The following is a 27,768-nucleotide window of genomic DNA, read 5'->3' on the forward strand; positions in this document are numbered from 1 at the left end:
TGGACTAGAGAGAGATGGAGACAGAATTTACACTGCGTCGCTGGATTTCAACGAGCATTTAAGTGTTTCTTTTGTAAAAAAATCAAGAGTGTTCTGCAATACAGGGGCGAGGCCTATAGCTATGAGGAGCTTGTATCCATGCTGGTGCCTTAGGACTAACCCGGGCGAAATTTAAAATGCACCTGTGATGCCATGTTGAATAATTATGCTGCCATTCGTGGAAAATTGTAGTGAGGGAAACAACTAGAACGTGAGCTGCTGCTGTTCACAGCAGTAGTATTTTCTGTGTAATATTTTTTAGCACGAAATGGGACCTTGCATCAAAAACTGAGGCAAGGACACATTTTACACTAAAATATAATGCTAAATAAAAGATTTGCATCTGAAAGAAACACGTTCGTTATAGATTCCTTACCTTAGAATTACCCCCGAATTTTTCGTTAGCAGTACCTCTGCGCATCAGGAGGTGGCGTCAGTCGGCTCCGGGTTAGTCGTCGGCGTCGTGGTCGCCGGGATGACGTCGCGGCAACTACTTAGACGCCGCCCTCGTGCGCTGACGTCAGTTCTTTATTTTTCCACGCCAGCCAGCGCAGATCTGTGAAGAGCGGTACCTCAGTCATTTTTTGACTAACTTTTTTCTCGACTTTTGTCGACGTCCTTTCTCGAGTCTTCGACTCTATAAGGTGCACGAGGGATGCCCGGTTTTAAGGACTGCGGATCCTGCCGTTACATGATGTCGGTGACTGATCCGCACCGCGTGTGTCTTTTTTGCCTGGAGCGCGACCACGACCCCAAGTCATGCTCCGACTCCGACCAATTGTTGACGCCGAAGGCTTTGCGGGAGCGGTCCCGAAAGCTGCTTGAACACCAGCAGTCGGCTCAGCGCCGTTCGAGGTCCCAGTCAAGAGGGAGGTCGAGGGACCGGCCGCGGAGCTATCGCTATTCCGGCTCGAAGTCTTAGCACTCGGGGTCGGGTAAGTCGAAGCATAAGAAGAAGTCAAAGAAGCATCGTCGCTCTTCGACTTCTCCTCGTCGGTTGGCTGATCCGAAGAGGTGTGTGGGTGGTGCCACCCCCGCGGCTCCGCACGCAGATCCCAAAGGGTCGACTCAGAGCTTCCCTCCCTTTCCGGGCCTCGGAGCGACCCCCGCCCAGCTTTTTACGTTCTACGAGGGGATGCATGCCATCTTTGGGTGGACCGACCCCTCCGGCGCGCCTTCAGGCCCTACAGACTCGGTTGGGGGGCCTAGGTCTTCACTGCCGGCGGCTCTGGCCCCCCTTGGATCCAGGCCTGGATCCGGATCGGTGCCGGTTGACCTCATTACACCTCCACCGGCGCCGCTTCCGACGGCGCCACTACCGTGCCCGATGCCGGTCGGCCCCCTGACCGGCATCGACCCCAGCCTCCTTCCCGATGTGAACACGGAGCAGGACCAGCGTCGACCGACACCGGATCCGGCGCCGGGTGGGGTTTTCATGCCCCTGTTCACTTCTGAGGCCTCTTTCCAACCACAGTGGCACCCTGAGGAAGATGAGGAGGACTGGGAGGGGTCAGGTGACCGTTTAACTGACCATCTTGAGCAAGATCAGGACTGGAGAGAGGAACTGGGGGATGCCAGTGGTCTTGACACTTCAACCAACCTTGGCATCTTGTCTCCTCCTACCGTGGCTACGGAGGAGGGAGCGTCATAAGTTGTGGTGTTGCGTAGGGCGTCCGAGGCTCTCAACCTCGAGCTTCCTACGGTGGCAGTCAGGACTAGCCTCCTGACTGAGGTGCTTCAACTGGCGACAAGCTCTTCGGAGCCCCTGCTTCTGTTTCCTGAGACCCTCACTCATTTCATGGACAAGATGATCGCCCGATGCCACCGCCCAGCTCCGAGCGACCCCACTTTACTCTCCCAACACCCCACCCCAGAGAGCTTGGTGGTCCAAGCTTCCACCTCCAAAAGCGCCTTCCCTACCGCTCCACACGGAAAGGGAATCCAAGAAGCTGGACCATCTTGGGAAGAATTTTTTTTTCCCGCCAGCTTAGGACTGCGGTCCGTAAACACCGCATGTCTCTTGGGCCGTTATTCGCACTCTGTGTGGGATACATTGGCGCAAGTGCTGCCTCAGTGTCCTGAGGAGGCCCGGACAGTGCTCTCCCAGGCTGTCGCCGCAGGGAGAGATGCAGTTAAGTTTACGATCCGTTGTGGGCTGGACACCGCTGACTCTCTGGGCAGGACCATTTCAACGTCTGTAGCGCTTCAATGCTACGCCTGGATGAGGTCCACTGGCTTTTCAGGGGATGTCCAGAACACCTTGATGGACATGCCCTTTGATGGCCGTCGCCTTTTTGGTGACAAAGCAGACAAAGCCCTAGAGCGCTTCAAGGACTCACGGGCTACGGCCAAGTCCTTGGGCCTCTCCTCCCATCCGGCACACACTGCTTTTTGACCCTTTTGTGGCTACGGAAGGGGTGCCCCGCTACGTCCCACCCAGGGCCACAGGCCGTAGCAAGTTACCCAACCTTCGCGTGGCCTGGGACGTGGGAACCAACTTCGTGGTTCAGGGGGCCAGCGGACGGGCCAGTCCACCAACCCCCTCTGCAGCAGCCTCCAAACCCTACTAGTCTGACCTTTCAGGCCCATCAAACGCCAGTGGGCGGCAGGATTCGCCATCACCTCCCCCACTGGAGCACCATCACTTCAGACAGGTGGGTTTTGCATATAGTCCAAAGGGGCTACTCCCTCCCCTCGGAGACTACCCCTCCAGCCATGCCACCACGGTACCATTGCATGTCGGAGGATCATCTGGCCCATCTCCAGCAGGACGTTGCTGCTGTCTTTGCCAAGGGAGCCATCGAGCACGTTCCTGTCCCAGAAGTAGGTCGTGGTGGTTACTCGCACTACTTTCTGGTTCCCAAGAAGGACAAGGGCCTGCGTCCTATCTTGGACCTCGGGGACGTCAATCGCTTCCTCCGGAAGGAGAAGTTCAAAATGTTGGCGCTTGCTCAGGTCTTGTCTGCCCTCGACCCGCAAGACTGGATGGTAGTGTTGGATTTGCAGGACGCTTATTTCCACATACCCGTCCTGCTGGCCCACCGGTGTTACCGACGGTTCACCTTAGGCCACGAGCATTTCCACTTTACCTTGCTCCACTTTGGCCTTACCACTGCCCCTCAGGTGTTCACAAAAGTGATGGCGGTGGTCGCAGCTCATCTGCGCAGATCAGGGGTCTCAGTCTTCCCCTATCTCGATGACTGGTTGTTGAAGGCAGGCTCGCCCCAGGCAGTCATCTCCCACCTCCAGACTACGGCCGACCTCCTGCATTTGCTGGGGTTCTCAATCAGTGTGCCAAAGTCTCACCGGATTCCCTTTCAGAAGCTCCTCTTCATCAGAGCGGTTCTGGACACGACGCAGTTTCTGGTCTATCCTCCCGAACAGCAAGTCCAGGATATTCGGTCTATGATTCCAATCTTTCAGCCCTTATCCTGGGTTTCAGTCAGAATGACCCTGAGGCTGCTGGGCCTCATGGCCTCCTGCATCCTGCTGATCGATCATGCAAGGTGGCATATGCGGGCTCAGCAGTGGGACCTGAAGTTCCAGTGGGCGCAGCATCATGGTAATCTGTCCGATTGCATCCAGATCTTCGGAGGGCACTGCTCGACAACTGCAGTGGCGGCTTACGATCCAGGATTGGGTCAATGGCAGATCTCTCTCCCTTCCCCAACCAGACCACACTGTGGTGATGGATGCCTCCCTTCTGGGATGGGGCGGCCATATGGGAGAGGTGGAGATCAGAGGCCTCTGGTCTCTGGCGGAGTCCGGGCTTCACATCAACCTTCTGGAGCTCCGGGCGATTCGTCTCGCACTGAAGCCATTCCTTCCCTCTGTCTGGTGAAGAGTGGTCCGTGAACACCTGCACAACACCGCCGCCATGTGGTATTGCAACAAACAGGGCGGGGTGGGGTCGTGGACCCTATGTCAGGAGTCCCTCCACCACTGGACATGGCTGCAACATCAACGCATTTCCTTGGTGTTTCAACACCTGGCAGGTTCTCTGAACGCCAGGGCGGACGAACTCAGCCACAGGTGCATGATGGATCACGAATGGCGTCTTCACTCGGAGGTGGTGCAAGGTCTCTTTCAACAGTGGGGAGAGCCTTGGTTAGATCTATTCGCCACTGAAGAGAAAGCGCAATGTTAGCAATTCTGAGCGTTGGTATTTCCAAGGCGGCACTCGCTCAGCGACGCTTTTCGTTGCGAGTGGAGTTGCGATCTGTTGTACGGTTTTCCGCCTTTACCACTTCTGCCCAGAGTGCTGAAGAAGATCAGGTGCGACCGGGTCCAAGTCATTCTTGTAGCTCCGGATTGGGCACAATGAGTCTGGTATCCCAAGCTGCTCAACATGGCCATCGATCCTCCGATCAGACTGCCTCTTTGGGAGGACTTTATGTCGCAGCAGCAGGGGAGGGTCCTCCACCTGAACCTGTCCAGTCTCCACCTCCTTGCGTGGAGATTGAGCAGCGGCAGTTGACGTCTTTTGACCTGCCTCCTGAAGTTTGTGATGTAATCTTGGCAGCCAGGCGTCCCTTCCCCCCAAAGACTCATGCAGATGGAACAAATTTGTGGCATGGTGCACAGCAAAGGCTGTGGATCCCCTTTCTGCCCCTTTTTCTGAAGTACTCTTGTTCCTTCTCTCTTTGGCCCAGCTGGGCTCTGCTCTGGGCACTATCAAGGGCTACCTTTCTGTTATCTCTCCCTTCCTTCGGCTGCCAGACCAGCCTTCTCTTTTCAAGTCCCCGTTAGGTAACCGTTTCTTGAAAGGCTTAATGCATCTTTTTCCTCCAATTCCATTAGTTATGCCTCAGTGGGACTTGAATCTTGTGCTTCATCCGGACAAGGTGGTTCTCCGACCCGTCCATCCTTTCTTCCTAAGGTGGTCACTGCCTTCCACATCGGGCAGACCATTACTTTGCCCACCTTCTTTCCGCCTCCACATCCTTCAAAGGAAGAAGAGAGGCTCCACCGTCTGGACCCAAAACTTGTGCTCTCCTATCTGGATCGCGCAAAACAGTTCCGGGTGGATGATAATAATAATAATAATCCACATTTGTAAAGCGCGAACAATCACCCGTAAGGGTCACTAGGCGCTGGTGGCCTCGGGAAGATTAAGCAAGCTATTGCCCAGAGTCGCATGGTGCTGGGCTAATCTGCTGCCGGCGCCGGGGATCGAACCGTGATCCCCAGATTCCGGAGTCAGTCGCCCTGGCCGCGGCGCCACACCTCTGATCAACTTTTTGTTGGCTACGTGGGTGCAAAGAAGGGTTGGGCCGTACACAAACGCACCATTTCTCAATGGGTCGTGTTGTGTATTAAGGCTTGTTACTCTCTGGCTAAAAAGGAGCCTCCAGTCGGGCTACGTGCTCACTCCACCAGGGCGACGGCAGCCACTACTGCCTTGAGAAGAGGAGTGCCTCTGAATGACATTTGTCAGGTGGCCACGTGGGTATCGCTGCACACATTCACCAAACACCACTGCCTGGACAGCCAAGGCCGGAGAGACTGCTTCTTTGGCCGTTCTGTTCTCCTGGACTTTCTAGTGTGATCTTGGGTCGCAGACCCACCACCAGGGTTGGTATTACTGGGGTATCTATTCTAAGGTAAGGAAACTAGAACTTACTTGTTTCTTTCAGATGCACAAGTTACTTACCTTCGGTAACGATATATCTGTAAGAAACATTAGTTAGTTATAGATTCCTTACCGCCCCACCCATCCTCCCAGTTCTGCGAACTGATTTCAGTGCCCTAGGTTTTGTGCACCAATGGTCAGTGTCTTGCATGGCTCTGCATTTCTGGCCCGGAAAGTCGTGTACAGATCTAACGTCAGCGCGCGAGGGCGGCGTCTAAGTAGCTGCCGCGACGTCATCCCGGCGACCACGACACCGATGACGAATGCGGAGCCGACCAACGCCACCTTTCGACGAGCAGAGGTACTGCTGACTAGAAATCTTTCTTGATCCAGTCTGATGCATGGGGGTAATTCTAAGGTAAGGAATCTATAACTAACTAATGTTTCTTACAGATATATCATTACCGAAGGTAAGTAACTTGTGCATTTTGTGTATTGCATGTAATTTTGCATAATTCACCAGAAATTTCTACAATTACACAAAAGCAAATTATACAAATTTCGCACACCCTAGCTTAGGACCCTGGGTTCCCGTCAAACAAGAACACAGTTGCGTGTTTCTGTGGCTTATGTGGTATGGGATACCGAGGTTCTGGTGTGTGGCAAACTCAAGCAGACATGATAGAGCTCAAATTGAAGGACATGTATTTAGAGTCTGCTATGTGCAACTAATGAAGCACACACTTTCTCTGCTGCAACCTCAGGCAAATTGGAGTGCTTCTTTATGTATCAAGAAACAATTCAACAGTTTGTCGTGTGCACTGTAGTTGACTGGAAACTAAATTAGAAACATCTGGCAAGGCATTCATAGTAGCTGGTCTCATAATTCCGATTATGCCTACTCTTCCCCTGGAAACAGACTTTAAAAATTTGTTGGAGATCTTCCTCACAAACGTACCTGAATGATGCCTTACAATTTTGTGTATTTACATATATAATATGTTTTTTCCATTTTTTGTCAACTCTTTTATGAAATTTGAAGTGTTGTATCCCAGTGTTGCATAATAGAGTGGGAGAGAAGTTCAGAGTAGCTGACTGTATTGGATTGTAAAATATCCATAAAATATAATCATTGCAATATATTCATTTTTAGGAATGTTTTGAAGTATGTTCTTTATTAGCTCCATAGGGAGTTATCCTTTTCACCCTTTTTACAATATATATGATTTTCAAAATGTCAAAAAGATTTGTAATAGAAGAGGCGCAGTCGCCACCAAGTACTTTTTACTGTAATATTGTGGAATGCTGTTGGGAGTGCAACAGCCCTCCACCATCATTTAAAAATAAAAATTTTTAAAACACATCAAGTCTCCTTTGGTTTTTGAATACATGACCCCCAGGAGAACGTACAACATTTTTCTAAAAGGACTCCGAGCCCGAGCTATGTGCTCTTCAGCTGTACTGAGGGGACCTTTTGTGGTTGGTTCTATGGCTACCCTTTGTAACTGCACTTCTACGGTGGATGAGGGTAGTGTGGGACAGTGATAGGGAGTGTTATCTTATTAATGGTAGGTGAAAGTTCAGGCAGTGTTTAATGTAGGCGGCTCCTTGGGTGTGTGGAGCCTTGTGTGGATCAGCAACTTGAGTTGGCATCTCTTCTGTATGGGGAGCCAGTGGAGTTGCCTGAGATGGGATGGGATGTGGGTTTGTTGGGGGAGTTTAATAACGAGTGTGGCTCGGTGTTCTGCCTAGTTTGAAGTCACTGTAGGAGGTGTGCGGCGTTTCCTACATAGAGAGCGTTGCCATAGCCTAGTTGATTGGTGATGAGGGCCTTTGATCTGGTGCATCTCATGTGCAGGGGTAGCCACTTGAAGATCTTCCGTAGCGTGCATAGATTGAGGAGATGGCATTGATCTGTGATTTTATTGGGAGCTTGTTATCGATGATTTATTCAGAGGTTTCTGGCGTAGTCGGCAGATGTGGGTGGGGATCCCAGGTCTGAGGGTCACCAGCAGTCGTTGGAGGGGTTGCTGTTGTTGCCGAAGATCAGTACTTCCATCTTGTCCCTGTTCAGCTTCAGGCAGTTGTTCATCCAGTCGGCAGCGCATGCCATACATCTGTGGAAGTTGGTCCTGGTGGTGGTATGGTCATCGGTGAGGGAGAGGATGAGTTGGGTGTCATCTGTGTAGGATATTATGTTAAGACCATGGGATCAGACGACGTTGGATGATGTTGTCATGTATGTGTTGAAAAGCGTAGGGCTGAGCCCTGGGGACACGCCAGACAATATCCTATGGCCATGATTTAGTGTTGGAGTCGATTTAAAGAGCCAGGCAACAACAATTTTCTTGGCCTTTCTAGATTTGCGAGACAGTCTCCTGAAAAGTTCTGCCCATTTTGAAGCTGAGTTGGTGTAGAGGCAAGGTAAAGACCGATCACCCCCAAAATAAGCACCCCCTGTCCTTTCATGATCATGACAGCGGCTAAAGCAAACAACATAGAGCCCATCAGGGACAGCCAGCTTCCCAGTTCCCAGTCTGACATCAGCCTCCAGGCCACTCTTTTATGACCTTAGTGGCTTATGAGCATCTGATGGGAGGCAGGATCAGACATTTTTCCAACTGTGGTAAAATATTACAGCTGACGGGTGGGTCCTTCAGATTCTTCAACAAGGCTATTCCCTGTTGTTCCTTTTCAACCAGCCACATCTGCCACCTACATCAGAGCATCTTTCAAAGGAACACCTGTCCATCTTCCTCCATGACTTTCATACTCTTCAGACCAAAGGAGCTGTAGATGTGATCCATTCCCGTAAAAAGGGACTGATTGTCACTCCTGTTATTTCCTCATGCCAACGAAGGACAAGGCCTACATCCTATTTTAGAACTCTGCCCTCCGAATCTCTTAATGTGGAAAGACAAATTCAATATTCTCATGCTTGCTGGCTCAGGTTCTGTCTGCCCTGGATCCAGGCAATGGGATGGTGGATTTTGAATGGCCGGATGCCTACTTTCATACACTCATCCTGCTGACCCACTGATGCTTTTTGCGGATCAATGTGGGCTAGCAGCATTTTCAATTCGCCATTCTCCCCTTTGTCGTAACCAGTGCCTCTTGGGTGTTAAGGAAAGTGATGGCAATGGTGCCTGCTCACCTAAGTATTTTATAGATTCCAGCTATCCCCTTCTTTGATGGCTGGCTGTTGAAGGCGGGGTCGCTGTAGTCAGTGGTAGACCACCTTCAGATGACGGTACCTCTTGATATCATTGGCGTTCACTACAACGTGCCAAAGTAACATCTGATTCCTTCGCATAGGCTCCCTTTCATTAAAGTCTCCCTGGATACAGTTCATATTAGGGCTATGATCCAGGTGTTTCATCCTCAATTCTGTGTCTCTATGTGAGTGGCCTTGAGGCTTCTGGGCCTCTTGGCTTGCGGTATCCTGCACTTTGTTTATGCCAGGGGGTATATGCAGGCTCTGCAGTGGAATGTGAAGTCTCAGTGTGCCCAGCTCCAGAGGTACCTCTTAGATTCAATCTAAGTTTGGGAGGACACTGCAGAAGATTCTGTAGTTGCTGCTCAACCCTATTTGAAGCAGCATCAAACCCCTCTACCTTCCCACCCAGAGATGATGTTTGTCACAGATGCATCACTGCTGGCTTGGGGAGGTCATCTGAGAGAGGTGGAGATCAGAGATCTCTGGTCTTTTGCAGAGACCTGACTACATATTCACCTGTTGTATTTATGGGCTATTCGGCTGGCGTTGAAATCCTTCCTAACATTCCGGATTGCATAAACAGCACTGTCGCCATGCGGTATTGGAATAAGCTGAGCCTGAAAGGGCACTGGGTCCTATGCCATGAGGTTCTTCACCTCTGGAGTTGGGTGGAGTGATGGGGCATTTCCCTGTCCATAAACCACCTGGTGGGATCTTTAAACACCTGGGGCGGCGGACTATGCCATTGGCACCTGGTAGATCATGAGTAGTGATTAAATCCCGAGGTGGCATGGGTAATCTTCCAGAAATTGGGAGAACTATGGGTAGATCTTAATGCCTTCCGTTAATGTGCACTGTCAGCATTTTTTCAACAAGGCTCTCTCTCTCTGAGATGCATTCCAGATAGAGTGGAGCATGGGACTCCTTAACACTTTTTTGTCATTGCCTGTCCTGTCCAGAGCTCTGAAGATGATGAGGAACGGCCAAGCCCAAGTCATTTTACTGACTTCAGATTGGGCAACGAGAGTGTGGTACCCAGACCTGCTGACCACTTCGGGGGATCTCCTGTTGCAGCAGTACCCAAACCTGCTCAATCTGCACCTCAATGCATGTAGATTGAGTGGCAGCAGTTGAACGGTTTGACCTTTATCCTGAGGTTGCTGCTGTCATTCTTGCTGTCATACATGAACATTGATATTCTTTAAACTCAAATCTTGTTTTTTAACCATAACAAAGATTCCCGATATTAAAGAAGATTTTTCCAGGGTAACAGTTAATATTAATTTTATTTTTCACCATTGTTGGCCAATCTACTCGACAATACTGAGACCAGACAGACCTGGCCTTTATTGGCTTTCGGAAAAAGATCTGCGGCAGAGAGCCCCTTTGCGAGGCCCTTTCAGCATTGCAGTCCAACGAGGAGCACAAACCGATGGTGAAGCATGCCACTACTTGGTGGGTGAGGGTTCGTGCTCCGCAACCATGTTGACTATAATTATCATATAAAGAGACAAATTGTCTAACGAGTATACTGTAATTTGGGTGAGGTGAGCTTCCTCTCTTCTCTGAACTGCACACTTCATTATTGAGATTATTTACAGTCAGGAAGTTGTGTGCTGGGCCATCAACCCTCTTGTCCCCTCTTATAAATTGATGCCCTACAAAGTCTGGGACAAGCTTGTGACCTAGTGCAGCAGCGGCATTACAGACTTCTTATAGGCAGGACTGCTAGATGGCTTGTTGTGTTTTTTATTTATCTCTGGCTCAGCAAGGACTTACAGTGGGCACCGTAAGAGGTTATTTATTGCCCTTTTTGCATTTTCCGGATCAACCATCACAGTTAAAATCAGTTGTGATGAGGTTTTTCAAAGGTTAAACACACGTTTCTCCCCAAACCTTTTGTGTGCCACAGTGGGGCCTAACTTTAGTCCTTAATTTCCTCATGTATACTCCCTTTTAACCAGTGCACAGCTGTCCACTACATCCCTTGACTGAAGACTTAATTCCTGTTTGCGGTGAATTGAATGTGTCGCATAAGTGAACTCTAAGCGCTCTTGGGGCAGCCACCTTACACCTAATACAGGTGGTATTGAGTGCCAGACAGCCTTTCTGCCAAAGGTTGGACTGCTTTTCATGTTGGGCAATCCATCATTTCACAGTGTTCTTTGACCTACCTCACCCTTCTATGGAGGAGGAGAAACTCCTTTGTGGGCGATGTTGCCATAGTTGAAATTCGTTAAACAGTCCTTCTGTTCCCAGGGCTTACAAGACTATTAGCTCGATCCAAACACCATTACACCCTCTACTCTAGCCAAATCGAAATCCATCTACTCAGAGCACAAGGAGTCAAAAATGTTCATGCGTGCTGGTCTCGGCCATTTGACAGAACGTTTTCTAGAATTTAAGCCTTTCCCCTCCTTTGAGACATTTATGGACGAGATAGACTCCCTGAATACAAATTCTTTATATTTAAAATTTAAGCTGGGTATCCAGCCTCTCACTGTATTCAGAACTAAATGGAGAGGTGATAATGGGGAGGCAAAATTTGTCCATCTTGGGTTGGGGGCGAAGAAACTAATGATCACCTGCTGTTCTTCTGTCCATGCTGGAGCGTCCCATTGTGTCATTATCTTGGTATTATCCAATACAGATTTGCTATAAGGATTTGTTTTGTAGGGCAGATATGTGCCCTGTGGTAGTTCTTTCCAATCCAAATATCTTGACTGTATCTAGCCCATCTGATGTAAAATCATGTCTTCCCCAAACATACACCTCTAGTATTAGTTTATATATGAGTGTGTACTGACATTTTTTATTTTTCTAAACCAGATTATTTTTAATGACGCTTTTTAATTACTTTAACAAAAACAATTGTATGCAACAAGTGAATGGGTTATACTTTCATGGTCATTGACCAAAATAAAGTTTTGAAATGAAAATGAATGACTCATTTGGTTGGACCAGAGAAAAACCTAGAACTTATACTTCAGTTGCACCAAAGACCATTGGGGGGACAATCAGCTTTTTGGGGGTACTCGGGGGCAGAGAAAGGCAAGTAATTGAATAAAAGGAATCTGTCAAGGTGACTAATCTTCTACTTTAAACTTTTCTACGCACTTGCCAGGAAGCAGCCTCTGGAAAAGCTGAGGACCCATTACACAAGGGCCATGGCTGCTTCCACTGCGCTTGCTAGCACGCAGAATGCCTGTTCCATGCATATGCTAGCCAGCAACGTGGACATCAGCACATACATTAATGAAGCAGTGCTGCCTTTATAGCCTGGTCCAAAGGGAAGGGCATTTTGGCCAATCAGTCCCGCAGGATTTTTTGCCTGAGCCAGTCTACAGACCCACCACCCGGGGAGGTACTGCTCTGCTATCTATTCCAAACGTGAGCGTACTACTGTTAGACATATCCATTGTGATTATTCTGCAGTTAGAAGTATCCATCAGAAGAACAAGTTACTTACCTTCGGTAACACTCTTTCTGGTGGATACTCTAACTGCAAATTTCTCATTGCCCTCCCACCTCCTTGTTGTCTGGAATGGCCTTGTTTCCCATCTAAAAAGGTCTCAAACTAGATATCTGCACTCTATCACTTTGAACTATTGTCTAGCTCCACGCCTGAGGACGCGGATAGAGTCAAGAAAGAACCTGACTTTGATGCACAGCGGTGGAGCTTGTATGCAGCTCAAATCATTGAGGTGCTGCACAACAACACCCATTGGAGCAGGTCCAATGCTATGATTGCCACCTACTTAGCGTTTGGTGCTCAGCGGTGTATGGTTTGACCTCCCATTCCCTAACGACATCAGATGCATCAGGAATCGTTTCTTGCATGAATTTGAGTTGTACCTAAACACCAGCCATTTTTAGGATCAGTGGCCGACATCAGCTTCCTGCAGTCGGTTATTTGGGGTGAGGAGAACATTTCCTGAGCACAGTCTTCGGCTGTTGAAGATTTTCTGGTGTTGGCAAAAAAACGCAAAAAGGAGAGACTGAAGAATCAGCAGTTAGAAATATCCATCGGAAATAAGGGCTGAATGAGAGACACTGTCAAATGCAGTTGACAAATCTGTACTGCAACACCTAACTTAGCAGTATCATATGAAACGTATCCATAAAGAATACAAATGTAATTTTGGTTTAGTGAGATGCCCAGAAGCCAGCTTGCGCCATGTCTCACAGAAGTTTCACAGAAGTTTAAGAGTGTATTGTTAACTTCTCTTACCTTGATTTTTGAAAAAAAAGACAATTCGGAGACGGGGTGGAAATTGCTGAGAATGTCGGCAGCTGCTAAGAGTTTCTTAAGCAGTGAAACTACAATGGCTTGTTTCCAGCAAGTGGGAATAAGAAGCGTTGCAAAAACAGGTGTTAATAAGAGTGGTGAGAACTGGTACTATTTAAATAATCACTGTATGAAAATCCTTGCTGGACACAGAACCAAAGCGGATCTTGGCTTAATAGCCAGACTCACAGCTATTTTAAACCTCGGCATATTATGTATGTATGGATGACTCCAGGTTTAGTCATTCTGAGCCTTATTTAGTAGTTTGGTGGATGGCTTAAATTTTCACAAATGTGATGGAGATCCCATGCTATTTATTAAAAGTGCATTATATCCTATGGCACTTTTAATAAGGCTTGTGGGATTCCCATCACATCTGGGATGGAGTAACCCATCTCCCAAACTCTACATCGGGCCCTCTGTATCTTCCAGACCATCACTAGGTAATGGTGACACAGGTGGTGCCAAGTCAAAGTTAAAGTAAATACTTTGGATTTAGATGCATAGAAGAAGTAATTGTATTGTCACCAAAAGCCAGATGAGAAAGTTCCTTGGCTATTTTAAAGACCTCTCTAGTTGCACATTAGTTCAAGATGATATACGCTTTGCATAATATTCAAATCACGATTGGTTAACCATTTTTTCAGTTTAAGGCTAAATTATAAATTATTTTGATTTCTGAGTTACTATATCTGCCAGTATCTTCTAGCACTTTGCATAATCTCTTAGCTGTCACCGTATGCAACTGATACTTTTCTGTACTACTTACTTTTCCTTAATGGGCTAGTTCTTTCTAGTGCTTAAAAAATCCAGGGAACTGTCAGTAGATGGATTGACGTTATCGTTGATACTTCATTTCTCTAGTAGTAATGTTGATAGGATTTTCTGGAGAAAGGCTGTCTTTTGAAGGAAACCTTTGACAGATGGCCTGACTGACAGACCACTCGACTAGTTAGGAAGGAAGTGGCAATGCATGTGTTTTCCCTGTTGTAAGCCACCAAGGAAAGCCTGTTGGTCCTGAACAGGAAAACACATAAATGACTACCAGGCACTGAGCAACAATTTTCGCCGCGTTAGAGACATTTGTTTTTTTAAGATTTCAATAACGAATTCCCACTCTGAGAATTTTCTTTTAAACTGCTTGCTTTTTTACCGTGCAACATCGTTTACTGTGCAACATGGTGCCCACATCCAAAGCCTCAGTGCCTTAAGCAGAAAGTTTGTTTAGCACTCCACTTTGGGAGTTTGTTTTTGAAAAACAAAAAACGTTGCTGTGCACTGAATATAGCAATTTCATGGCAACGCTTCAGTGCCTTTATCACAGTGTCAAGGTTTGGATTACAATGACATCTTTCTTGACCCAACGTATTGGTCTAGGACTGCCCGAGAAGAAGCCAGTTTCTATGCAGATCATGCAGTAGTTATATCTCATGAAGCAAGTCCTATCGTAATGATCGACCTTACTTATTAAAAGAAAACAAAATTAAAGAGAAATCAATGATGCTGCTTGTGCTGAGAGCGTTCGGCAGCAAATGCCCTCAGGAATGAGCCCCAGTGAGGAAAGCTAGACTGGTAAAAACTTCACAGATGAAAACACAGCAAAAGCTCGTAGGTTGAATGGGGCTGATGGTTAGCGATAAAGACTAGAGTTGGTTCCTGGAGCTGCAGATTGGAGCAGATAATTGGAATAGGATTGATGCAAGGACTCCAGCAGGACTGGTGCAAGTACTGGAGCAGAGCTGGAGCATTCAGGAGTACTGGAGACCAGGGAGTGAAGTGCAAATTGAACATCAAAAATGCTGTGTCTTATGTGGGGGAGTATATAGTCCAACAAAGGGATTAGACTCCTGCACTCACTGGTACACATTAAAAAACAATTAGTTCAACTGTTTAATGGTGCTGATTGGTGAATCCTCCTGAGTATGAGGATTAGAAATGATGTGCCCAGGATATGGGGAGCCCTCCATATCCTGGGGATAGCACATCATAGCTTATATAGAGGAGTAACAGAATGCTATCCCAGTCTTCCATTCTCGCCATCTTGGATTGGGAAGAAAACCCTATCCCTCCATCTAACCTTTGCTTCTTTCTTTGAAAAGGTCAAACTTTCACTTCCAGTTACTCCTGCTGGAAGCAAGAACACACCATGCAAGACAGAAAGGACCTAATGCAGAGCTAGTTTTCACTTCTGACTATGCAATGAGACTGACAATAAGTCTATCATTGGCTGCCACGCTGCTGGTTCTTTTCAAAAGATTGTTTTGAGGAGCTGCCGAGACATCGCCCGCATAACAAATAAACAGGCTAGAAGCAAATATGTTTTATTGGTATTACAAAGTACACTTTGTCACAGTAGTCTCTGATATTAAAAGGAACTAATTTGTGTCAATGTGCTCCTTGTGAAAGTGCAGAATGCCGCCACTTACAGTATTGTCAGCCAATTGATGTAGTGGACTGACCCACTGCTGTATGCTGTACGCTGTAGTTGGCAGAAGAAAAATGTGACTGAATGAAGAGGGATGGCTGAAAGATTCTTTAAGTAAGTATAGTAGTAATCTTAGCAACATCAAAAGGTCTAACACCAGCCCTAATGAGCACTGGCAAAGGCAAAAGGTCTGGACTTTTGTATAGATACAGTACCTCAAGTCATTACTATATGTCCCTATTGATTCACAAGCAACATATTGAAGTCGTCAACAAGGCTGCAGCCCTTCAAAACTTTACTAGATGTCCCCCTCGAGTCAGACACAACTGGTTAACAAGTCTATTACAAAGCTGCAATAACTCAAGGTGTTATCAGATGTCCCTTTCAAGTCAGATGCGACTGTGTAAAATGCCCCTCTTAAAGCTGAGGAGGGATGAATTGTTAAGTATATAAAAGGAGCTTGGTTGGTCTCTACACTGGAGTTTTTTCATGAATTATCAACACTTTCAGTATGCTTTTTTTCACTTTATTTAGTTTCCCTATTTTTGAAACTAAATCTCCCATAATGTCTAGCTCTGCAAAACAGGAAATAATGATGTTGTTGGCAATGTACCAAAATGTAGATATTGGCTGAAGTGCAAATGCGGGCGTTACTGTGAACAAAGTCTTAGAGAGACCGAAATGCGTTGGTTTCTGTTGTTTTTCAGTAAAAAAGTTATTCTGTTTGAACGACAGTAAAAAGGAAAATCTAACCTACCCAGGAGTGCAACCCATTTCTTTTCCTGTTGGAGAGGAGTGTTGTATGTATGGCGGCTGTGGGGTCTCGCACCGCCCAAGAGCGCCAGAACAGTCAGCTAAGGTGAGCCAAATGGAGTATGATAAAGTATGCTGACTTTGGTGACCGCCGGCACATTGGAATAACGGGATCCGCTAAAATTCGTACAACGGGGACCCGATTTCCAAAACCGAAGGGCTGAGGAAACCGCGATACCGCCAAGTAGGTAAGCCAAAAGACTTTTTGCTTGATTGGATGACAAATCTGTCTGCTGGTTGGCCTGAAGTATCCAACACCAACCCGGAAGAATGGCCAAATCGAATGGTTTCATTGTAGACCGATGGCTATGTGTATGAGAATGCATTTTTGATACAACAGAAGAGAGGTTATTCATAGAATACACAAGGATTATAAAGTCATCTAAAAATAGCAAATAATGGAGAACAACAGAAATGGAGAAACGAGAAGTGAAACGTAATGAATTGATGTTATCTACCTCATTCTTTGAACAAGATATGAGTAGAGCTAGTGGTAGTGAACATGAAGCTCTCTCTCAAAAAAAAAACGGATATCAAAAACAAACTGAAGCTTTGTCAAAAAAAGAAATAAATATATGGTGGAAGGTTATCACTTTAGAGAAATATCTGGAGGTACAAAGAGTACCGAGAGGGCTAAGAATCACTTTAATGCCTAGTCATCAGGACTCAAGTAATAAACTGTTGCAAGAATTGGGGGATCACATTCTGAATTCATCGATGGGTTTGATGGTGATATTGGTCAAACATATTGAAATTGCATTAAATAAAATCAAGAAACAACTACAAGAATTGGAAAAACAATTAACAACAGTAGAATTACATCCATAAATGAGCAAATTTAAGGCTGAATTGGAACAGCAGATTGAAGGACATGAGGAATCTGTCCAACTATTCAAGCGTACAAAATTTTCTGCAAGACAAAGATGACTACCCGGAAGAGAGAATTTTCACGTATGCTAGAAAATTTGACTTGTTAAAGCAACAAGATAAATATCACCAACATATCAAGTAGTGTTTCCTCCCTAAGCTCAACTGATGCCAGTGAAGGTGAGATGGACCCAATAGTGGCTACAACAAAACACACTTTTTTACGGGATATGCGGCTGGTGCATCAAAAACATCAGTGGGAGCAAAACATGAGCACACAGCTGCAAGGTCACAGAGGGAGGGGAAGAGGAAGGTCCCGGGCATAGGGAAACAAGTCAGAAGAGGAAAGAGGGGCCAGTGGATCAGAAAAGGTGGGCACAACAACAAGGAGCATGCAACAGAAGAAAACCTTTTAGATCAAATACAAGAACTGGCGATTGTGAATCTTTACAAAAGAAAGATGATGGAATCATAATTATCACTATTGAAACATGGTTTACATTTTTGTCCTATTGCTCATATGGATATAGCGCAAACTAGGATTGATCTTTATCAATATGTAAGAAAAATTAAATTGGCCAAGAGTTTTAAAGAAAATCTGCAAATGAAAAACTTTAAAAGGACAATTGAGAAACCAAGTTCTATCCTATCAGCACAAGACTCTGCAAATCTGCTGACATTGATTAATTTGGATGTGACAAAAGACACAGAGGACATGAATCTGGAGGAAGTGCGTCCTCAAATAGGAGCCAGATTGAGCAGCAAAAGACTAACATTGCGCTTTCATTCGCAACTAGCGGCAGGAAACCAGATTAATACCTTTCATGAAGCGATTATACAAGATCTTTATAAATTGAAAAAACAAGATATATTGGCAATTTGAACATGAAGGAGAGAAAAGAATTATTAGATGTAACTCAGGGTAACCAAATTGAAATCAAGATTGCGGACAAAGGAGGTAACATCATCATCTGGGATAAGTCTGATTACATTAAGGAGGCACTTTTTTTGCGATCCGCCCGAACAATTCTGCCATTACTCCCTTTTCCATCAAGGAAACTCCTTATCCAAGGCCTCATCCTGTCACGCTTGGATTATGGCAACGCACTGTTTCTGGGTGCCCCGCGGAAAGTCACTACCAAATTGCAGGTGGTGCAGAACGCGGCCGCACGGATCCTCACCAACACCAAGAGCCGGTGCTCGCTCAAGCCAGCTATCAAAGCACTCCACTGGCTACCCGTGGTAGAAAGAGTGCAATTTAAGGCGCTCTGTCTCACGCACAAAATCCTCAACGGCAAGGCCCCTCCCATTTTTAAAGACCTGGTGACTCCTTACACCACTTCTAGACCTCTCCGATCCTCTAATGCTCATTTAACTCTGCCACCCAAGATCAAGAGAGCACGATCAGGAGGTCGGCGTTTCTCCTATAACGCTTCCAAATTATGGAACTCCCTCCCTCCTGACATTCGTGCACAGCCTAATCTGTTGGCCTTCCGAAAATCTCTGAAAACCTGGCTGTTCCCGTGAAACCCCCCTTACGACTCCACCTGTACTCATTCAGCGCTAGGACGCTCACGGGCAGCCATGCGCTTTAGAAATCCAGTAACATTTAACATTTAACATTTAACATTTAACACATGATCAATTGAAAAATATCAATTACTATGAGAGATTGCGAACCAACCCATCTCCTAATATGAAAATCAAATTGGATAAAAAATTGAAGGAGTGGACAACAATGAATATAATTGATGACGACAAATACAGGTATTTAACAACACAATATCCAATAACTGCAACTATGTACTTCCTACCGAAGATACATAAGCACCCGACTAAACCACCGGGACGCCCGAAAATATCAGCCAAAGGACAACTTTTTGAACTGGTGGCAAATTATGTTGATTATTTTCTGATGCCCTTTGTTTTAAATCTCAGCTCTTATATCAAAATACCAGTGACCTACTAAGACATCTGAATGGGACACTGTAGCAAGAGACAAAGAATAATCACGAAGGAGGTGGTGTCGCTGTATACAAATATAGAAAATGAGATTGGTATCTCAGCCTGTGAGCATTTCCTGAAGGACAGAACATCCATTATGCTCAACACAAATGATAAAGCTGTCTGACTGAAACCTGAAAATTTTTACTCTTTGGTGATGAAATTTACACACAAGTGAAAGGCAGAACAATGGGCTTTTCTTTTAGTCCAAGCTATGCCTGTTTAGCAATGGGCTGGTGGGAGCAGAAATTGGCCTGGCAACCAGACAATGACAGATTTCTGAACAAAACAATCATGTGGCTAAAGTTCATTGATGACCTCCTCATTGTCTGGGATGGACCCGAAGATGCATTTGAAGAATGCTTCAACATCTTGAACACAACACCACCCAACTTCAAATTCACCTACAACATTAGCCAAACAAGGGTAACATTTTTGGACACAGAAATTTACATATGGGACACCCAAATACACAAGTTATATCGAAAGGAAACAGCAACAAATGCGACACTCCACGCAGAGAGTTTCCATCAGCAACCTTTAATTCTAAATATATTACGTATGGTGAATTCTTAAGAATTTGAAGATTCTGCACTGAAACTGATGAATGGCAAAAAGACAGCACAAAGATTCAAACGAAGAGGATATCCTGATAACTTGATAAGAAAAAGCTGGGAAAATCCGATTTGAAGAACACAGAAGAAATTTTAAAAATAAGAACACCAAGTAAGACTGATAATCCGGAAACAATTCAGCTGATTATTACGAATTGAAAAGAATCAAAACAAATCAAAGAAATATTGAAGAAAAATTGGAATTCCTCCAACTTGATCTAATTGCATTGCAAATTATGGGGACACAACCTAATGTAACATTTAGAAGACCAAAACTTGAGAGATCGATTAGTTCACAGTCATTTCCAAAAAAGAACAGTAACGCAACTCAGTGGCTCAACACAGGGATTTGTAAAATGTCACAGTTGCAAAGAGTGTCAAATTGCTAAAAACACCCAAGAAGTAAGACATGCCAATGAAAATTTCGGAAAATTGAAGAACTAATCACATGTAAAGGTCAGTATGCAATATATGTAAACAAATGTCCGTGCCTCCTGAAATATGTAGGAAGCACAATATGTGAACTAAAGAAACGTATCTTGGAACACGTTAGAGCAACTGAAAACAAGGACCGCAGTAATGAGGTAGCTAAACATATGGAGTCAAATCACCGAGGAGACTGGAAGCAAGTAAAATTCTTCCCAATTGAAACTGTCACCCGTCTAGAAAGAGGCGGTGACGGGGAAAGAAAATTAAGACAGAGAATCTTGCCATATTCCTGACCTGCGGACATTCACACCATATGGCTTGAACCAAAGTGAAAAACATATTTTACATTTATAAGGGATCGTAAGACAACGGTTTTGAATGACCTGTGGGAGTTTTGCTTCCTGATACTAATATTTTTTAATCCAGTTTATTATTTTTTTTTTCATTCACTTTTTTTTAGCTTTTCTCTTTATGACAAATATCACATATAAAACACCAAGCTCAATATTAAAACAAACTATAATTTCAATAGTTAGTTACCAATGGGAGCACGATAAACATGGATCAATGACCTAAAGAAAGGGGGGTAGTATGGGTTACTTATAATGAATTTCTCCACTGGAGGAGGATACTGTAATATGTAAATAATTAATAATAACCGGGACCTAACCCACTAGAGGATTTGATTGATAATCATAATTTTAGCAAATCAATATGATCCGGCGTGAGGACCAATAACATACTGGGATGAATTGTTAAGTATACAAAAGGAGCTTGGTTGGTCTACACACTGGGGTTTTTTAATGAATTATCAACACTCAGTACACTTTTTTTCTTTTTTTTTTTTTTTTTTTTTTGTCCTCATCTCACCTTTAAACCTAGGCAGATTTTACAAGCCGAAAATTGAGAAACTGGGCGCCGTTCGACTTGCTGCCTTAGCCGTTGCCCCCTTGGGCTGCCTCACGCTGTTGAGGATAGGTGTAATCATTGGACCAGGGTTCAGCCTCCATGTGACTAACGATTAATCAGATGCAGACGACCTCCCCACTCTATAGGGGGGACCAGATGTTTCCATACACTTTTTTTCACTTTATTTTTTATTTTATTTTATTTTTGAAACTACATCTCCCATAATGCCTAGTTTTGTAAGATAGGAAATGATGATGTTGTTGGCAATGTACCAAAATGTAGATATTGGCGGAAGTGCAACTGCGAGCATTACCATGAACAAGGTGTCAGCGAGACGGAAACGTGTTGGTTTCTGTTGTTTTTTGGCAAAAATTTATTCTGTTTGAACTACAGTAAAAAGGAAAATCTAACCTACCCAGGAGTGCGACCCATTTCTTTTCCTGTTGGAGAGGAGTGTTGTATGCATGACGGCTGGGTTTGGCCGTGGGGTCTCGCTCCGCCCAAGAGCGCCAGAACAGTCAGCTAAGGTGAGCCAAATGGAGTATGATGTATGAGATATATATATATATATATATATCCTTGTGATCAAGATCGCGGAGGCGATCGAAACGCGTCTGAGGCGGACACTTGTCTGACTTAATGGAATAAATCAGAAATGAAACTTTAAACTGCTTGGCGTATTTTCATTGGACAAACAGCAACGTGTGTGGTTCGTGGTCCGTACCTGTTTCTAGACTCCCCAGCTCGATTGGGAGTTCAGGACTTGTCTTCATATATATATATCCATCCATCCCCTAATGGCGACCAGTTAGTTATAGCTAGGATGTAGTTTCCATCCATAGGAAGAGCGTTTATTGTTTTGCCAATAACTTTGGCGTTGTTTGATTTATCTTTCCGAAATTTTCAACACTAGTTTGACGCTCACATCAGCTGCTGTCTGGAAAGTTTCATTGTGATCTGACAAACGGGCCAAAAAAAGGGGGGGGGTCCCAAAACACATTTTTCCCATGTTGATTTCCGTAGGAGATTTTAAACAAGGCTACAGCCCAAACTGCTGAACGGAATTACACCAAATTTGGCAGAAAGGTAGCTGTTGTTCCAGAAAGTGACCTATTTGTTAAATGGTGTAAATCCTTTCAGTAGTTGCTGAGTTATTTAAAGAAATTTCCAGTTGTCAATATAAGGACGCGAAGGTTCCGCAACCCCTTCCAATCTGAGATTGATTGGCTGCCAACACTTCAAATCAGGAAGTGTTGGCAGCCATCTTGTGACTTGGTTGAACAGAATCACAGGAAAAAAACTTTAAAGAAAAAGGGGCAGATAAAAACATCCTGACCCTCCAGGTCTATGGGGAGAGGGGTAAGTTTGGGTGCCACAGGTACCCTGCAGAGTCAAAAAGCATTTATTTTATAAATATTCTTTGCAGCGAGTCGCAAATCCCACTGAAAATGTTATCAAAAAAATGTCTGTGCTTTATTTGTAATCTGACTGGGGGCATGTGTACAACATATAGGAGGGGGTTGTATGGGGCCCCCCTCCCTGGAGTTTAAAGCCGTGGCGACTGCCACCTCCCCAGGGTATTTTGATAAAATGATACGGGGTTGCCCTGGGCAACACCCGTGCCCTTGGAACCACCACCTCCTCAAGGCAAATGATGATTGAATGTATGTATGTATATATACATACATACATATTTGCTATTTTAATGAATTATGCTTGATTTCTATGGGATATGTAAATATGCCAAAACTGGTATCGGATGATGGGTCAATAGTGTAATGTTCATTAATTGTGGGGGGTTTTCTACAGAAAACTAGTATACATAAGTATTAGCAGTCACTGATTAATTCAAGTGTCTTCACCCTGCTCAAACTGTCTTTTTGAGTGGCACTATACATCTGTTGCTTTTGGTTAAGCACAAAGCCCTAAGCTGTGGTAGAAAGAAGCAAAATGACAATATTACTTAAAAAACACACTTAAGTTAATTAGTAAAAGGTTATTTTATTCAAATATATTTATGGATTTTACTATTAAGATTTTATTTATTTTTTTAGGCTGGAAAGTTATTCATGAACCTGCATCAAGTTGTTAACACCGGTTCCTCTTAAGTCAGATCAAACTGAAGTCTCCACAAACCTGCAGTACCTCAAGTTGTTACCAGATATCCCTTTAGAGTCTGGTGCAAGTGTTTCAAATAACCTGCACCAATCTGAGGTGGTGTGGTTTTAATAAACAAGTTACTTAACCTCATTTCCTATGCCAATGACACCTAGTTGATCCTCTCTCTGTCAAAATACCTCGCCACCACCAGAGCCAATTTCCACATTTGGTTAGGAAACCAGGAAGAGCAATGCCAGGATAGAGTTGTTACATATAAAACTGAAACCAGAAAGGTTTCTGATGAGTTGTATAGTCATCATGCCATGTGTTGATTGATGGCCCAAGCCTGGAGGCCCCCAGCCTTCCCCAAACCAGCAGAGCTTTTCACAGAGGCCTGTGTATGCATACTTTAATAAAATGAATAGCTGTTCAACCTTGGATTCACTGGAAGCGAACACTGAATCTCCCCTGTCCTCAACCAGCATATGCATTGAAAAGGTTGCTTTTTTCAGTGGCTAGACCAATAGAATGCAGCCCTCTCTATTAACTATGATTGTCTGTTGCCAGCCAATCACGGTGAAGGGGTGTTTAACAACATGTTAAAGTGAGTTTGTCTAAGAGATGAGGAATGTCAAGTAGCAATAATGAATGCGGTATAGGGATGATGGATGAGAAGTAGAGCTGATGAATGATGGATGACATGTAGGGATGAGAAGTAAGTATGAGAAATAGGGATGATGGATAAGAAGTATGGATTATAACCTTGCCGTGGAACCTCTGCCTCCAATGGGCACACAATTGGGGGTTACTTTTCAGACAGCATCGGAGGAGGCTGCTCGGGACCAACAGTGGTGAAAGGTGGATACCAATCGGTCTTGCAGTAGGTTGTTCTCCCAATCCCACCCAGAGCTCACAATAGTGATAAATACACTATTCCTGCTTTGGGGTGGTCATCTGGAAGAATTGGAAATTAATTGCCTTTAGTCACCAGTGGAGCATAAGCTCCATTTAAAATTTCTGAAATCTCGCACTATTGGGTTGGCTCTAAAGGCCTTCCTCCCATCCATCTAAGGGAAGCTGGTACAGGCCTAAGCGGACAACATGACTGCCATGTTGTAGTGAATCAATCAGGGTGGTGTGGAGTCATGGACCTGTGTCAAGACACACTCTGCATTTGGAAATGGCTGGATCTTCAGGGAAACTCCCTAGGAGCCAACTATTTGGCGAACTCACTGGGTGGAATAACTCAGCAGGCAGCAGTTGATGGACCATGAATGACATATTCTTCCGAAGGTGGTTCGAGGCACCTTTGCCCAGTGGGAGATGCCTTGGGTGAACCTTTTCACCACTGCAGAGAATGCGATGTCCTCATTACTGTCTAATATAGTTCACATAGAGGTTCCCAGAAAGACACCTTCCATCTACAGTAAAGCGCTGGTCTCCTATACACCCTTCCTACCCCTGACTGACCGGTTCCAAGTTCTGAGGAAGATCAGGAAGGACTGGGCTCAGATCATCCCATACCAGCGGATTGGGCCAGGACAGGGTCTGATCTGTTGAGCCTGAGAACTTGCCCTTCAATCCAGACCTCGTGTCTCAGCAACAGAGCATTGTTCTGCTCCCAAATATCCACATCCTATTCCTACATGTGTGGAGATGAATTTGCACCAACTCAGCATTTTTGACTTGCCTGCTGAAGAAGTGGATTTTATTCTTGTGACCAGGTATCCCTCTACCCATTATATTTGTCCCAGTCTCTGTGCAAAGTTTGTGGTCTGGTGCGGCATTGACCCTCTACTGTACATATATGTATATGTGGTTTTTTTTCAGTGGTCCAGCAATGCTCAGCACCAGGCATGATCAGAGTTATTTGTTGGCCCTTTTGGCCTCTTTACGTTTCCCTGTCCAATTTTCACTATTCAGGTCACCTCTTGTTATACGATTTCTAAAAGAGCTCACATGCATTTTCCCTCTTACACTTTTAATTATGACTCAGTGGGACCATTTTTAATGCACATCCACTTTGAGCCTAAGTATAGTTGTTCTCTGACACTGCTGACTATTAAAACTGTGTTTCTCATCGCAACTACTGTTCACCACCTTCTTCCCTTGTAAGTTGGTGCTGTGAATTCATTCTTGTTTCTGCCGAAAGTCGTATCGACTATCTACATTGGTCAGTCCATTTCCCTGTCCGCTTTTTCTTCCCGCCACATCCCTTTAAGGAGCAAGAGAGATTTCACTGGTTGGACCCAAATAGAATGCTCCGCTTTACATTAAGCCATGAAGGAGTACTGAGTGGATGATCATCTCTTCGTGGGCTTTGTCAGTGCTAAGAAAAGAAAGGCAGTGTAGACATTAACCCTGTCCAAGTGGATCAACCTAAGTATTAAAGCATACCATGCTCTGTTCAAGAAGGAACCCCCTAAAAGCTCACAGGCTCATTCCACCAGAGCCAAGGAAGCTATGATGGTGTTGGTACAGAGTGGTTTGGTGCTGGATGTCTGCCAGGCTGCTACATGGTCATCTGTATACACTTTCACCAGGCACTACTACCTTGACAAGTCAATAGGGAGGCACATTTTACCCTCTCAGTCCTGCATGACTTTCTCAGACTTCTTCTGGGACCTCTTTTTCTTGGGAGGTACTGCTTTGGTATCTATTCATAAGGTGAGGAATCTGCAGTTAGTAGTATCTATCAAAAGTTACTTACCTTTCTTAACACTCTCTGGTGAATTCTGCAACCACAGATTCCTCAACGCTTCACTCCTCCCTGTTCTGTGGAGTCCATCCTAAATTAGATTAGGCACACTATAGTCTATGATCTGTCATATATGGAAATGCTCAAGATAATTGCCATCATCATGCAGGGGTTACGACATCTATGATCTTTCATGACTGATCCACGTCTGATGGCATGGAAACGGGTGCTATTCATTGTAAGGAAATGGTGACAATACATTTCTACATGGCCCTCTTTTCAACATCATGCACCCTGCTTTGTTGCCCACACAGCCTATGTAAGGTGACATAAATATTTAAAAGGGAGGTTTTGTCATATGGGTTAATTTAGACTGGTCGAATTGCAGTTTTTTTCATGCTACAGTCTGGCTGAACTCGTTGGCCTGAAGCCATATTTTACACTGTCATGGAGTTGGAAGGCACAATAGGTGCAATTTAACTAATGACTTTTAGCTGACAGGCCTTGGATATACTTTGTACCATATACTAGGGAGGTATAGGTACATTACATATGCCAATTAGAAAAATGCCAATTTGACCATGTTTAAAAGGGGAGCACAGGCACTTACTAATTTCAGGAGAGTGCCGTCATGGTCTGGGTCGTGTTTTGAGCGTGCATGTCTTGCTATGCCCGTATCGCCATGCTGTGGTGACCCTGTATGCCAGGAAGTGCCACCGGTAAAGTTGCTGCTGAAGGAGAACTGGGACTCGTAAGCGTCATGGTGGAAGCGTTTATGCCAGAGGAGTCTCTGCCCGATTTACCAAGTACCTTGACAATCCTGGTATAGTGGGAGAGTCTGCCAGTACCTAGTTGCCAAGAAGTTTGGGTTTTTGCCTGAGGACAAGACTGAGCCTGCATTTGGCGAGTCGAGCCCACACAGCAAGAGAATGGCCCCTAACTTAGCCCCAAGCACTGCAGACGATGATGCACCTTTGCTGGGCTCCATTCGGGAGCTGAAGAATGGATTTTCCTCCTCCCCCCCCCCCCTTCCTTCCCCCGGGGAAGGCTTACTTACCACTTCTTCCGGAGCTGCTCCGATAACTGAGGATGCCAGCAGCGCCCCTCAAGAGGTAGAGCCTGTGCCACTGGGTGCTGCTGCTTTGGCCATGAGCAGCCTAACTTCTAACAGCATAAGAATTTACAGGTGCCCGCACTAAGGACACCCGCTGGAATGCTGAGCGGTCCCATGCTACATGAGCAGGTAAGACATGAAGTGGGTCTGGTGGGCCTCTGGAGACGCTGCTAAAGACGCTACACGCCATAGATCGTTTTGACTGATTCAAAGGGAAACTTGAGTACAGCTTTTTCCCTGGATGTGGCCACCATTGAGTGGGGAATAACCCTGAGCACGTTACAAGGAAAGAGGGTGGGACAGGGATTTCCCTTACAACTACTAGACCCCAGACATCAAGGGGACTGTATTTGCTTGTGTATATCATTATTCCTTTGCATATGTAAAGTTAGAAATAAATACTAAACGCAAGTATTTGACTGGATATTGATTTACTGTTTTTCTGTTTGCTCTTTGAGTTCTAAGTCCTGTGCACTTACTGTATACCCCTGAGAGATCCTTTGACTGCTCAGCCTCTGCTACCACTGAGAGTCAAATGCAGGAGGTGTACTTGACCCAGTTACTCAGGATCCACAGTAGGTCGGACCGCAGGACTTCAGAAATTAAATGCCTTAACCACTACGGTTGGGCCCAGTAGCCACTGCATGCCGCATGGCCCTCTGAAAGGGTTTCTGACATG

The 27,768-nt window shown here is 45.2% G+C and overlaps 1 protein-coding gene across 1 annotated transcript in view; it reads left to right on the top strand.

The window, feature by feature from the left end:
- GTF3C3 (general transcription factor IIIC subunit 3) overlaps window positions 1–27,768 on the top strand; it is a 371,442-nt gene that overhangs the window by 302,077 nt on the left and 41,597 nt on the right. The gene's annotated exons all lie outside the window — the stretch shown is intronic.

This window comes from Triturus cristatus, chromosome 3_2 (assembly GCF_964204655.1).
Source record: "Triturus cristatus chromosome 3_2, aTriCri1.1, whole genome shotgun sequence".
Lineage (NCBI taxonomy): Eukaryota > Metazoa > Chordata > Amphibia > Caudata > Salamandridae > Triturus > Triturus cristatus.